Source organism: Salmo salar, chromosome 18 (genome assembly GCF_965601325.2).
Source record: "Salmo salar chromosome 18, fSalSal1, whole genome shotgun sequence".
In the NCBI taxonomy this organism is placed as follows: Eukaryota; Metazoa; Chordata; class Actinopteri; order Salmoniformes; family Salmonidae; genus Salmo; species Salmo salar.
In genome coordinates, this window is record NC_138308.1 from 67,219,296 (window position 1) to 67,233,795 (window position 14,500).

The following is a 14,500-nucleotide window of genomic DNA, read 5'->3' on the forward strand; positions in this document are numbered from 1 at the left end:
AACAGGTTACTACTCTGGCCCAGAAACTAGAATATGCATATTATTAGTAGATTTGGATAGAAAACACTCTGGAGTTTCTAAAACTGTTTGAATGGTGTCTGAACTGAATGGTGTCAGAACTCATATGGCAGGCAAAAACCTGAGAAAAATACAAGCAGGAAATTGGAATCTTGTGGCTGTACTATTTTCAAGTCATTGCCAGTGGAACACACAGTGACAAAGGATTCATTTTGCACCTCCTAAGGCTTCCACTAGATGTCAACAGTCTTTAGAAAGTTGTTTGAGGCGTCTATGATGAACAGAGACCGAATGAGAAGGCTGGGAAGTTGGTCACCCAGGGAATGACATCACTTCATTGGCACGCATTCATGAGGGAGGAACCTCTGTTCCAAAATGTTTTTCAAGACACAGGAATGGTCCGGTTGAAATGTTACTGAAGTTTCACGTTAAAATGGCCCTAAAGATTGATGCTATACAACGTTTGACATGTTTGAACGAACGTAAATAGATTTTCTTTTTGACTTTTCGTCGTGACACTTTCCTCGCGCGTCCTACATTTTGAGTAGCTTACAGAACATGCTAACAACATGGAGTTATTTGGACATAAATTATGAACTTTATCGAACAAAACAACATTTGTTGTGGACCTGGGATTCCTGGAAGTGCCTTCTGATGAAGATTATTAAAGGTAAGTGAATATTTCTAATGTTATTTATGCATTTAGATGACTCCAAAATGGCGGCTATCTGTATTGCCTAGTGTATTTTTTCGGAGCGCAGTACTCAGATTATTGCGAAGTGTGCTTTCCCAGTAAAGTTATTTTGAAATCTGTCAATGCGGTTGCATTCAGGAGATGTTAATCTATAATTCTTTGAATAACAGTTTAATATTTTATCGACATTTATAATAAGTATTTTTGTAAATTCACCGGCAGTTTTGGGGGAGATACATTTTCTTAACGTCACGCGCCGATGTAAAATACTGTTTTTGGATATAAATATGAACTCGATAGAACAAAAAATGCATGTATTGTCTAACATAATGTCCTAGGAGTGTCATCTGATGAAGATTGTCAAAGGTTAGTGCATAATTTTAGCTGGTTTTCTGCTTTTGGTGACGCCTGTCCTTGCATTGAAAATGGCTGTGTGTAATTTTTTGTCTATGTACTCTCCTAACATAATCTAACTTTATGCTTTCGCCGTAAAGCCTCTTTGAAATCGGACAATGTGGTTGGATTAAGGAGATGTTTATCTTTCAAATGGTGTGAAATAGTTGATTGTTTGAGAAATTGAAATTATTAGATTTTTGCTGTTTTGAATTTCGCGTCATGCATCTTGTCAAGCAATCCCGTTACCGGGATAAGAACGGGAAGGGGTGTCCAAAACAGGTTTTAAAGCCTAATGTTAGCTAACTGACTGGCTCGCTATCTAACGTTACCTATACGATGCTGTTATTCGTATCTCAAATCCGTTTGCTTTGCTAGTTAGAGCCTAATGTTAGCTAGCTAACATTGAACCCGGTTGGTTAGCTACCCCTACCAGCAAATTCCTGAAAGGCGTAGTAACATTATGAGTTGGCACTATGTTCATTGTTGTTTAACCTGTTAGGACTAGGGGGCAGTATTGACACGGCTGGATAAAAAACATACCCGATTTAATCTGGTTACCACTCCTACCCAGTAACTAGAATATGCATATACTTATTACATATGGATAGAAAACACCCTAAATTTTCAAAAACTGTTTGAATGGTGTCTGTGAGTATAACAGAACTCAAATGGCAGGTCAAAACCTGAGAGATTCCTTTACAGGAAGTGGCCTGTCTGACCATTTCTTGAACTTCTTTTCCATCTCTATCATTTACTAAGGATCTCTGCTCTAACGTGACACTTCCCACGTCGTCCATAGGCGCTCAGAGCCCGGGAAAAAACAGAATGTCGTCATTCCAGCCCCAGGCTGAAACACATTATCGCCTTTCTCAAGTGGCCGATCAAGGGACACTGGGCTTATGCGCGTGACCCAACCGCCCCCGCCTTTGGGATTTTTTCCTCTGTTTGCCGAAAAGGAGATTCCCTGTCGGAATATTATCGCTTTTCTACGAGAAAAATGTCGTAAAAATTGATTTTAAACAGCGGTTGACATGCTTCGAAGTACGGTAATGGAATATTTAGAATTTTATTGTCACGAATTGCGCCATGCGCGCGACACTTCTTTACTATTTCGGATAGTGTCTGGAACGCACGAACAAAACGCCGCTATTCGGATATAACGATGGATTATTTTGGACCAAACCAACATTTGTTATTGAAGTAGCAGTCCTGGGTGTGCATTCTGACGAAGACAACAAAAGGTAATCAAACTTTTATAATAGTAAATATGATTATGGTGAGTGCTAAACTTGCCGGGTGTCTAAATAGCGAGCCCGTGATGCCTGGGCTATGTACTTAGAATATTGCAAAATGTGCTTTCACCAAAAAGCTATTTTAAAATCGGACATATCGAGTGCATAGAGGAGGTCTGTATCTATAATTCTTAAAATAATTGTTATGCTTTTTGTGAACGTTTATCGTGAGTAATTTAGTAAAATGTTAGCGAATTCCCCGGAAGTTTGCGGGGGGTATGCTAGTTCTGAACGTCACATGCTAATGTAAAAAGCTGGTTTTTGATATAAATATGAACTTGATTGAACAAAACATGCATGTATTGTATAACATAATGTCCTAGGGTTGTCATCTGATGAAGATCATCAAAGGTGAGTGCTACATTTAGCTGTCTTCTGGGTTTTGGTGACATTATATGCTGGCTTGAAAAATGGGTGTCTGATTATTTCTGGCTTGGTACTCTGCTGACATAATCTAATGTTTTGCTTTCGTTGTAAAGCCTTTTTGAAATCGGACAGTGTGGTTAGATTAACGAGAGTCTTGTCTTTAAATAGCTGTAAAATAGTCATATGTTTGAGAAATTGAAGTAATAGGATTTTTAAGGTTTTGAAAATCGCGCCACAGGCTGCCAGTGGCTGTTACGTAGGTGAGCAAGCGTCCCACCTAGCCCATAGAGGTTAACTAGCTAACGTTAGCTGGCTGGCTCGCTAGCTAACGTTATGTGACGTGTACAGTATGATCTTACACGTTGTTTACCTAGCTAGATGTCTTAACAAAAGACTCCACTATGCAAGTAACCATTTCAGGTCCATTCGAAAATTCTGTCTCACTATGCCAGAGCGCAGAATAACTGATGAATTTACGTGCGCACCACACCCGTTGAATGTGGCCGGTGTCAGTAAATGTCGGCAAAAATGTGTCTATACTTTTATCCAATGTAAAAAAGACAATTTCAAATGTTGCTACATAAGACCGATTTGAGCCGGTCGGTCACATTTCAGCTTTTCATATTTAATTAATTTGTAAAAAATTAGTCCACTTTGACATTATGGGTTATTTTCTGTAGGCCAGTGACAAAAAAATCTAAATGTAATCCATTTTAAATTCATGGTGTAACACATCCAAATGTGGGAAAAGTCAAGGGGTGTGAATACTTTCTGAATGCACTTTATATGACTGTCAAACTGTTGACAGTGTTATGTTTGTGATTTGTTGCCGGGGTTAGGGCAAAGGGTGGCAACGTTGTTTCCTGGCTGGTGTCACTTCCGCAAAATCAGATAGCAAATGCCAGACATAGTGGAGAGTGGTGAACCTGAGGACATATGAAGCTGGAGGGAGCGCTCATCACTGACAGAACAAGGCGAGGGCAGAATCCTAATGTGATGCGGTTCGCTGGTGACGTCGACATCCCACATCCCCCTCACCACTGCCACCGCAACCCAACTGACACACACAAAATCACACCTCGGAAGAGCTGGAAGACTAGGCATGCCTCATCTTGTGGAGTAGTGGAGGACGATAAAAAATTATGATAAAATGATAGACTGTGCGTCGGGTCGGTCCCTTGCTTCCCTCTTCTGTCTCCCTCCTTCCTTCCACCCTGCATGGCTCTCGGGCCTCAGCACTAAGAGGCCCGAAAGATGGCTCTGTCATCGACAGCTCACAAATCAGTCTTCCAACAGACCTATAGGAAGAATGGACACTGTCAAGGCCCCTACCCTTACTCATAGCTTGCACCACTCACACAAGCATGCACGCACGCATACACAAATATACAAACGGACAATCAATCTAATCCACATATGCACACACACAGAGCATGTTGCATGACTGACAAATCCCATCAACTCATGAGCTGATACTGGGTGTGCTTTCTGACAACAACAGTATCCCTCTTCATCCCCCCCCCACACTTCTCTCACTCCCCTGATCATTTACATTTTCTCTATCCCAGTTTCTGTAGATAATTTTTTTTTACGACCATGTTTTTAATTTGGGGACCGCCTCATTTTGCTAGGCTCAATATAGCCCTGTATTCATCATCTTTCAATTTGAGCCTGAGATTCAGCCTCCAAGATGTGCTAATGCCCCAATAGGGAGACTCAAGATATGCATTATGATTAGGGAGACACACATCTCTCCTGCACGACAACGATCTAAATATGCCGGTAGATCTAAATACAATCGGCAGATTGATACTATAGAAATAAATAAAAAATAAACAAATGAATTTTTTTTAAATGAATGCAGACTTTTTGAATGCCATGTCTGACGATTAGTTTAGAGGCTTGTCTTCAATGTCGTCCTGTTTTTAAAGAAAAAACAATTGTGTTGTACACTACATGACCAAAATAGTGTGGACACCATCTCATCGAACATCTCATTCCAAAATCATGGGCATTAACATGGAGTTGGTCCCCCCTTTGCTGCTGTAACAGCCTCCAGTCTTTTGGGAAGGCTTTCACTAGATGTTGGAACATAGCTGCAGGGGACTTTCTACGAGGTCAAGGATCTGTGCAGGCCAGTCAAATTCTTCCACACCGATCTCGACAAACCATCTCTGTATGAACCTCGCTTTGTGCATGGGGGCATTGTCATGTTGAAACAGGAAAGGGCATTCCACAAACTGTTGCCACAAAGTTGGAAGCACAGAATCGTCTGGAATGTCATTGTATGCTGTAGCGTTAAGTTTTCCCTTCATTGGAACTAAGGGACCTAGCCCAAACCATGGAAAACAGCCTCAGACCATTATTCCTCCTCCACAAAACTTATTTTTACACTTCGGGCAGGTAGAGTTCGGGCAGGTAGTGTTCTCCTGGCCTGCGCCAAACCCAGATTCGTCCGTTGGACAGCCATATGGTGAAGCGTGATTCTTTCATCAACAGGTCACAAATCAGTCTGTTCCAACAGACCTACAGGATAAATGGATACTGTCAAGGACGCCACCCTTGAACAGGTGCACATGTACACTCATAGCTTGCACCACTCACACATTCACCACTCCAGAGAACGGGTTTCCACTGCTCCAGAATCCAATGGGGTTGAGCTTCACACCTCTCCAGCCGAAGCTTGGCTTTGCACATGGTGATCTTAGGCATGTGAGTGGCTGCTCAGCCGTGGAAACCCATTTCATGAAGCTCCCATCGAACAGTTATTGTGCTGACGTTGCTTTCAGAGGCAATTTGGAACTCAGTAGTTAGTGTTGCAATGAAAGACAGACGACTTTTACGCACTATGCGCTTCAGCACTCGGCTGTCCAGTTCTGTGAGCTTGTGTGGCCTACCACTTCACTGCTGAGCCATTGTTGCTCATAAACGTTTCCACATCAAAATAACAGCAATTACAGTTGACCGAGCCAAATCCACTAATTTCAAGTGGTGTCCACATAATTTGTATATATAGTGTAGGTTGGTGTTTTGTGGCCCCTGTCGTCATTTGTTATAATTATCACGTCACCCCACTCCTCCGCTCTCTCCACTGGCTTCCAGTTGAAGCTCGCATCCGCTACAAGACCATGGTGATTGCCTACGGAGCTGTGAAGGGAACGGCACCTCCATACCTTCAGGCTCTGATCAGGCCCTACACCCAAACAAGGGCACTGCGTTCATCCACCTCTGGCCTGCTGGCCCCCCTACCTCTGAGGAAGCACAGTTCCCGCTCAGCCCAGTCAGAACTGTTCGCTGCTCTGGCACCCCAATGGTGGAACAAGCTCCCTCACGACGCCAGGACAGCGGAGTCAATCACCACCTTCCGGAGACACCTGAAACCCCACCTCTTTAAGGAATACCTAGGATAGGATAAAGTAATCCTTCTAACCCCCCCCCCCCTTAAAAGATTTAGATGCACTATTGTAAAGTGGTTGTTCCACTGGATATCATAAGGTGAATGCACCAATTTGTAAGTCGCTCTGGATAAGAGCGTCTGCTAAATGACTTAAATGTAAATGTAAAATAAGGCCCTTCTCCTTTTTCATTCTTCACCTCCTTCTGCTTTCTTCCCCCTCAATGTTGGTTTGATTTGGTGACACATTTATTGTGGTGTCATGGATATAGGGAAAGGGCGATTGCTGGAAGACTCTGTTAACAAATCCATAATTCAATACAGCTGAAAGTTATAGGACATCTAAGTGGGAGCAACAAGTATTGGAACAGCACTCAATCAATTAAAACACACTTGATTGACTAATCAAGTGTTCTTTAAACTGAAAGCCTGCTCATCATACAGAGTTTTTCCTTTTTATAACATTAGAGACATTGGACAACCCATATCAGAAACAACTTCTTCTGTTAGATGCTCATCTGTCTCATCACTACTGCAGCATCACTTTAGTGGAAACCAAGACTGTTCTCAGGGCAGGCCTAGTTGTTGCTAGATATGTTTGAGTCAAGTCGGGACCAATTTTAAGATTTTAAATAACTCTTTTCCTAACCTTAACCTAATTAACCTAACCTGTCACTTTAAAATTATCCTAACCTGACACATTCATTCTCCTAACCTGCTATGAAAAGTCACATCCAACAGCCAAAACCGGCAGATTTGCCCAGAGGACAATCTTGGTTTCCACTAATGTGATACAGCCGCTCTGCGTGTGAGTAGCCATAGCAACTGCTCCGTTTGGCTGTTGTTCAGCACTCACAGTTGCCTGAACACAGCTGATAACACCCACATTACGAGATTTTGGCAATGAATGCAGCCTTTGTACTTACCCAGTCAGATGAATTCATGGATATGAACGTGTAATTGTGTATGTCTCCATGTGCATCTGAGGTAGTGACAGACTACAACTAGGGCGAGGCGCGACAGTGATTTATTGATATTTATTAAGTAAACTATATTAGGCCTGCACAGCTTTTTTAAATAAAATGCTCCACACATTACTATAGAACTTCACTCCCATTCCTGCGTCCTGTTCACGTGTCAATCTCTAATTTGAAGTAAATTTGAGTGTAATGTAGGCCTATGCTTGTATCAATTGAAGAGTCACCTGAAGCTTGAGAGGAATGGGAGATGCAGTAGAGGAATGAGGGCTGGTAATGAGGATGACTGGCTAGCTACTACTCTGAACTGTGTGGTGAGCTTTCTGGTGCCCAGAGCTGCTGAGGCACCACCCAAGTGGGTGCCATACATTGTGAAGGAGAAGTTCAGTGGCTACAAGCCTCAGGCTGGTTCCCAGGGTAGCCTTCTACAAGATCGTCACCAGACTCCATCTTTGTCGACCATCTCCCTGACCACCTTCCTCTGATCAATCCATAAACTGTCCCTCTCCATCTTTAGACTTGGCCTCTATTGCTTGACCTAGCCAACTATAGATAGGCTACTCATGTTTGTTTTTTGCTTTTTGCTTTTGAAAAGCGCTATTGACATTTTTATCAATTATTATCCTCTCTTGGGTAGTATTTTGACATCCGGATGAAAACGTGCCCAAAGTAAACTGCCTGTTACTCAGGCCCAGAAGCTAGGATATGCATATAATTGGTAGATTTGGATAGAAAACACTCTAAAGTTTTTAAAACTGTCTAAAACTTAAAATTATGTCTGTGAGTATAATAGAACTGATATGGCAGGCGAAACCCCGAGGACAAACCATCCCCCCCAAAACAAATTCAGCCTACCACTATTTTCATTGGCTATCACTTTTATTATAAGGCCAAGTCCTCCCAGATTGCAGTTTCTAGGGCTTCCACTAGATGTTAACAGTCTTTAGAAAGAGTTTCAGGCTGGTTTTTAGAAAAATTTGCCAGAAATTGTAGTTTTTGTAGTTGGCTCCCATTATGGCTGTAGTGTTTCCAAGCGTGTGGCAGAGAGCGTGTTCTTTGGTATTTTTCTCCGGTAAAGACAATAACGATTCTCCATCTTAAATTGTATCATTTATGTACGTATTAGGGTACCTAAGGTTTGATTATAAATGTTGTTTGACTTGTTTGGAAAAGTTTATAAGTAACGTTTGGAATGCACTTTGATGGAGGGAAACTGGGTGAATTATTAACCTGTTAGGGCTAGGGGGCAGTATTGACACGGCTGGATAAAAAACGTACCCGATTTAATCTGGTTACTACTCCTGCCCAGTAACTAGAATATGCATATAATTATTGGCTTTGGATAGAAAACACTCCAAAGTTTCTAAAACTGTTTGAATGGTGTCTGTGAGTTTAACAGAACTCAAATGGCAGGTCAAAACCTGAGAAGATTCTGTACAGGAAGTACCCTGTCTGACCATTTCTTCCCCTTCTTGATTATCTCTATCCATTACAAAGGATCTCTGCTATAACGTGACACTTCCTACGGCTCACATGGGCTCTCAGAAGGCGGCAAAAAGCTGAATCGTGGCTTTGCAGGCTCTGGCTGAAACAAAGTAGCGCGTTTGGGTAGTGGCTGGTTACAGTACTGTGAGACTCAGGCTCGTGCCCGCGTCGACCGAAAGCTTTGTTTTCTTTCCTCTGTTTACCTAAAAGGAGATTCCCGGTCGGAATATTATCGCTTTCTTACGAGAAAAATGGCATAAAAATTGATTTTAAACAGCGGTTGACATGCTTCGAAGTACGGTAATGGAATATTTCGATTTTTTTTGTCACGAATTGCGCCATGCTCGCGACCCTGATTTACCATTTCGGATAGTGTCTGGAACGCACGAACAAAACGCCGCTATTTGGATATAACGATGGATTATTTTGGACCAAACAAACATTTGTTATTGAAGTAGCAGTCCTGGGAGTGCATTCTGACGAAGACAACAAAGGTAATCAAACTTTTGTAATAGTAAATCTGATTTTGGTGAAGGCTAAACTTGCTGGGTGTCTAAATAGCTAGCCCGTGATGGCTGGGCTATGTACTTAGAATATTGCAAAATGTGCTTTCACCAAAAAGCTATTTTAAAATCGGACATATCGAGTGCATAGAGGAGTTCTGTATCTATAATTCTTAAAATAATTGTTATGCTTTTTGTGAACGTTTATCGTGAGTAATTTAGTAAATTGTTAGTAAATTCCCCGGTATGCTAGTTCTGAACGTCACATGCTAATGTAAAAAGCTGGTTTTTGATATAAATATGAACTTGATTGAACAGAACATGCATGTATTGTATAACATAATGTCCTAGGTGTGTCATCTGATGAAGATCATCAAAGGTTAGTGCTGCATTTAGCTGTCTTCTGGGTTTTTGTGACATTATATGCTAGCTTGAAAAATGGGTGTCTGATTATTTCTGGCTGGGTACTCTGCTGACATAATCTAATGTTTTGCTTTCGTTGTAAAGCCTTTTTGAAATCGGACAGTGGGGTTAGATTAACGAGAGTCTTTTCTTTAAAATGCTGTAAAATAGTCATATGTTTGAGAAATTGAAGTAATAGTATTTCTAAGGTATTTGAAAATCGCGCCACGGGATTCAACTGGCTGTTGCGTAGGTGGGACGAATTCGTCCCGCCTAGCCCAGAGAGGTTAACTGAAGCGCCCCAGCTAAACTGAGTTTTTATGGATATAAAGAAGGACATTATCGAACAAAAGGACCATTTGTGATGTACCTGGGACCTTTTGGAGTGCCAACAGAAGAACATAATCAAAGGTAAGGCATTTTTTATATCGCTATTTCTGACTTTCGTGTCGCACCTGCCTAGTTGAAATATGTTTTTCATGTGTTTGTATGCGGGGCGCTGTCCTCAGATAATCGCATGGTTTGCTTTCGCCGTAAAGTCTTTTTGAAATCTGACACCTTGGCTGGATTAGCAAGACGTTAAGCTTTATTTTTGATATATTACACTTGTGATTTTATGAAAGTTAAATATTTATAATACTGTAGTTTGAATTTCGGCCTCTGCAATTTCACCGGATGTTATTATACCAAAGATGGTTAATTTAGCTTAGTAGAGCAAAAAGCTCTGACAAACGCCAAGAGGCTGACGTAAGTGACACTAGCAAGAGAAGTGTGCAGGTTACTTTTTTCTTTCAACTTATCTAATTGTTACGATGCATCTGCAATAAAATAGCACAGATGTTCAAGTGCTGAATGTAAAACACATCAACAGTAAATGTATCGGTATTAATTATTGCAAACAATAAACTTTTTTTCTCCCTTTTTCTCCCCAATTTCGTGATATCCAGTTGGTAGTTACAGTCTCTTGGGTCAGTCTCTCCCAGTCACGGCCTGGAATTGAACCCAGGTCTGTAGTGACGCCTCAATCATTGCAATGCAATGCCTTAGACCACTTCACCACTCGTTTTAATGAGAAAACTAAAATCCACTTTGGGTTTAAAAAAAGTACTCCACCAAAAACAGTAGAATATGAATACAATTTGTAGCTTTGAACAAAATACATACAAAATACATAAAACTACTTCATAATCATGGCATCTAAATTGTCCGTAGAGTGTGCCCATCTGGCAGTCACCTCTTTCTCCTGCCTCCACATCTAGACCCTTCTGAGAGGAGGAGATGATGACCGGTGGGGTTATGGAGTGGCAGCCCCCGCAGCACCTTATCCATCACCGTTTATCACTTCCAGGCTGTGGCCGCTATCCTTTTCGTATTGTTCAGGAGTTCAAAGTGCCCCACACCGTAGTCAGCACAGAAGGAGGAGCTTTCAACTCCTGAAAAATATGGAAAAGGACAGCTTTCAGCATCAAACATACAAAAGTATATGCAAGTAAAAGATATTGTCAATTGAAGTACATTTCTCTGGAGTACTTGCACTTTTATAAAATGTATATCTTCACACTTACATGAATGTGCCGGTGAAGCATAGGAAATAGATGGGAAATTGTTGAGAAAAGCGGAAGTTTATTAGCCATGTACAGCAATAAATGTCAAGATAAGATACACTAGCATATACCGTTTATTTTGCTTATGTTTCTCCACTTCTTTTTCACTCATGCAGATGGCAGCTGCTACTCATACTTCTTCACATAGATCCTGAAAATAAATAACAACTATAACATTAACCAAAACATGAGCAAAGTAGAGTTGTGTGAACTTAGCTAGACTGCTACCTACTTTATCAAGTTGGAGTGCCAAGGAGAAACAGTAAAAAATGCAGCTTCCCATTACTTTCATCATAATTATGTGCAATGAAACTAGCTAGACCCATTCAGGCTATAACCGTTCAGGTAGAAACTAATATTATATAGCATGAACATTTACAATCAGCTCTACACAAATAAAACAATGTGACTAATCAGGAGAACTAAAAGAAAAGGGAATTGTTGGGACCAGCACCGCTGAGTAAAATAGGAATATAGCTAGGCTACCTCATTACTAACGTTAACTATAGCTAGTGGCAGTGCATAGTGCAGTGGCAAGAGAGCTAACTATGGCCACATGAGTCATGACTTACTCAAAACCTTTTGTCGCAGCATTTCTCCTGTCGTGTTCGCCACTAAATTAAATGCTTAGTATTGTCATCAGACCCTGTATTAGTTTGAACACAAGCTCTGGTATAGTAGCTAGCTAACTAGGGTAATGTTAAATATGAAGTTGTCGCTCAACAGCAAGCAAATAACCCTGTAGCTAACTTTACTGTTCAAACAGTTATAACTTCTCGTCCTACTAGAGCATGTAGCTAGCTAGTTAAAGGCATAGCAGGCTGCAGATCGGTTTTCAAAGATATAATGTTACGATGAACTACTTACATTTGAACACCATCGCAGAAGCTTCGCTATTCTCCATTTTCCAAGTTGTTTTGTTGTTTATTTCAAGAGATCGATCTATCATAACTCACATCCCCCCTCTTCCAATGTATTGTGGCTGTGAAATTCCCGAAAAGTGTGCAGCGAATTCAACTACATGAAAGCTGAAATGAGTAGAACTTCTGGGCATTTAAAGCATACTTGATTTAAAGCATACTATTTTATATGAGAATGAGTCTTGCATGATTACGTTCCTGCTATTTGCTGATTTTGGTAGCGCATCCCCATATTTAATTGATCAGCTGTTGTCAAAGACGAAACTAGTATGACATCCAGGCATTTAAAGAATACTTGATTTTTGAAATGTCACATTCTATTAAACTTTATCTTTTCGCATACTCAAACGGCCTTCTATTAAGGATGCAGGTAGGGGTATTTGTACACAGCCAGTGTGTGTGTGTGTAGCCGTGTGTGTATTAATGTTATAGAACATACCAAAAGTCTGTGTCCACACTAGAGAATGGGCCAAAGCCTAACAAATACTCAAGAATGAAAAGGAGCATCAGAACGGATGCTGGTGAGTTGGGCTATGAATCAAAGGTTGGTCATCTTCTGCAAGGACATCTATAAGGTAGTGTCAAATGATTCTGACATATGTCAATCAAACACACATCCGGTAACTCTAGCTACAGTGTGTGTATGGCTGTCTGTCAAAATAGAGATTGAAGAAATACATGAACATATATTTACATAACGTTAAGTTTGTAATAACCTTGAAAAATTCAGATATACAGTATGTTACACACCTCAAAAAAGACTCGATCTTATAACTAGGTGTGAATCAGCTTATACTTGGTATTGGAACAATATAAAACAACAGGTATTACCCTATAGATGATCTCGGTATGAACGAGATCTCCCATTAAAATCCCCTCTTAGCATTGCAATCAAAATCAAATCAAACGTTATTGGTCGCATACACATATTTAGCAGATGTAATTGCAGGTGTAGCGAAATGTAATTCATACTTCACGTGGAGAAGCATTATCACTGTTAATAACATGTTCCTTTTTTTAATTGGACACAGAGAGAACCAGACACAGGCCAGGTATAGACTGTTCCCTTCTCTTTCTCTCTTTCTGTCCCTCTTTCTTTCTTTCTCTCCTCCTTTTTCTCTATGGCTTTTCTGGATCCTGTGGCTTTTTGTCTTGGTGCATCGTTTTTACATTCAAAACTCTACCAGGAAGATCTTAAGACGGGTTTCCTAGCAACAAGGAGCCCGATGAACAGCCAGAGGAGTGGAGAGAGCGCAAGAGAAGAAGGAAGCCCAAAGCGAAGGGAGGAAACCTACACGAAAACAGCAGGAATATTCCACACCTGAACCTATCAGCTATAGGGACACAGTGAGACAGTGAGTTATAAGGTTGCAACCTGTCCTTTTCTAGCAAACAGTCTCCACTGTATTAGCTGAATGTTGTGATACTGAACATACTCGAAAATGATGCTGGTGTGTCAATGTCATATCAAAAAAGCCATCTGATTATGTCTATGTGCCAGTAGGTAATTGATTTGAATATGGCTATTGATTATGTTACAGCTAATAATGTTTAATATGAAATAATTCAGTCGGAGAAAACAGCTACCACTGTTTTACATTGTATATAGCACAAATGTAAAACAGTGGTAGCCTCCAACCCCATCTCCCCTTTTACCATTGGCAGGTTTGGAAATGAAGATACAAAACCTACAAGAGAGTGGTTCTCTGGTGCCACACCAAATATTTAATCATAATTACCCAAACAATTACTGTCTAATTGTTATTGGTGAGATAGGAAACCTGTAGAGAGAAATGTGAGGTTTATTGGCAGAAGACTTCTCTTTCTCTCACCTGCTCTCTTCGTCCCTGCAGTGTTTTATCCCCCCATCTTTAACCCTTTAAGTTTCCTGTTGCACAATGACTCGACGAGTGTCCTCAAACTCCCCCCTTCCCCTTTCCTACCTTCCCTCCCTCTCACCTCACCCCCTTTCCTCAGTTACTGTTGCAACCTCGGTCAACATTTTGCCAGGAAGCTCATTTTCCCATACAAACCACTGGCGAAATGACCTCACAATGATCTCAAACTGTGTTTTTAATAAACAATGAAATGAAACAGACTACTTCTTGCTAATCAACAGACTCTCAGGTATGTTGTGGTGGACTGTCATTGCAATTGTGTCACTGGAGCCTGGTAAAATGAAAGTTATATTGTGGCTAGCCACTGCTGGAGGGCTCTGAATGAATGTACCATCACCGTCAGTATGTAGCCAAAGTTGCTATCCATTTTTGGATCTAACTAGTGCTCTCAAATCGTATCCTGATGTTGACAGCAGATGAGAGTTCTACTTATAACATGGCTAACTTAGCTAGCTAACATACTTTTAGAAAATACAAGTTATGTTAACTGGCTAATTAGCTTGCATTAGCAACATTGGGTGGTTGATACTGACTGGGAGCTAGATAACGAG